We start from the raw sequence: 1,375 nt of genomic DNA, 5'->3' as shown, positions 1-1,375 counted from the left end.
TCAAAACTGAATTATATTTTACAGGGGACCAGACAGACAGTCTTGTGACAACATCTGCATAAATCTGTTAGCAATAGAAATAAGAGCATGTGTACTATAGGCATATGTTTTTGTATTGACATGAAAAATAACATTCCCCAACTACTTCATTTAATGTATTTTCTAAATCAAGCAATGTTTAAGAATACATTTTAATCTTACTATGTAACTCATACCACTCAAAGCATAGGCTACTGCAGTGTGTAAGCTGAATATGATAATCTCAAATAAACTGAGGTGTGCCTGAAGCACACATACAGTTATTTAAGTCTACAAACCTCACATTAGCTTGAAATTATTCATCTGTACCTCTACGAATTAAGATATTCTTAACTTTACCGCTGCCATTCGTGGTCATGAAAAATTCAGGATTGGCCTGCAGTTAATCCAACATTCAAACTGACAAAGGCAAGTAGAGGTAGCCATAGCTGTTGTAAGATGTGTGAAACACAGACACATTATACGGCACTGAAAAGAAAACTCACGGGACATGCTCCCATCTATTTTAGATTCATAACAATTTGATTCCAGCACCTTTAACCAGAGGGCTGTCCTGTCTCTACAGGTTCAGGCAGGAGCTCAGCAGATGGGGTTTCTGAATGACAGGTATTGAATGATGGCTGACTGTGTCATGTTTCATTCAGCCTCACTGGCAAAGAACAAAGGCTAAAGCCTTCCTGTGTTCATAAAAGACAGCACAGGCATACTGTAAACACTGTAATTTCTGAGGTCAGTGACATTAAATCTGCATAATGAAGCCAGGTTCTTGGCACTCTAGAGTTTTAAATTGACAAATAACTTAAAGCTATAGTTTTAAAGCAAGATCTTGTATTTTTCTTTTTCTTTCAAAACATACGAACACTGTATTTGTCTTTACCCTTTCCCTCAGAAATTGTCAACAAGCATGTTTTAAGGGAAAGGGTGCACCCTAGTGCTCCCTGATCACAGTGGGAACACAGTCCGTTTTGAGGAAGCCATGTTTTCTCAGGATGGCCACAGCATATTCACACATCCTTTTAATATTATGATTAACGTTTACTCCTCCTTCACAAGATATGCCAGGCTTGTCGCCAGGACATCCTGATAGTATTTTCAGCATGACAAGATCAAATTTTTTCCCCTGACAGATGAGCTATGATAATGACCCATACAATTTTAAAGATCACAGTTTGAACTACTGATAGATCATTTTGAGCAGGTAGATCAAATCAAGAACTCTGACATCTATGGCTCACCTGTGTTCGCACACTGCTGGCAAGCTTTCATTTATTTTGGGCTGGTTACTTGTAGTCAAGTGTTGGGGGTAACGCATTACAAGTAACGCGAGTTACGTAAT

This window comes from Sinocyclocheilus grahami, unplaced genomic scaffold (assembly GCF_001515645.1).
Source record: "Sinocyclocheilus grahami isolate Dianchi unplaced genomic scaffold, SAMN03320097.WGS_v1.1 scaffold3772.1, whole genome shotgun sequence".
NCBI classification, from domain to species: Eukaryota; Metazoa; Chordata; class Actinopteri; order Cypriniformes; family Cyprinidae; genus Sinocyclocheilus; species Sinocyclocheilus grahami.
The sequence above is the reverse complement of the archived record's forward strand: the minus strand, read 5'-3'. Positions refer to the sequence as shown.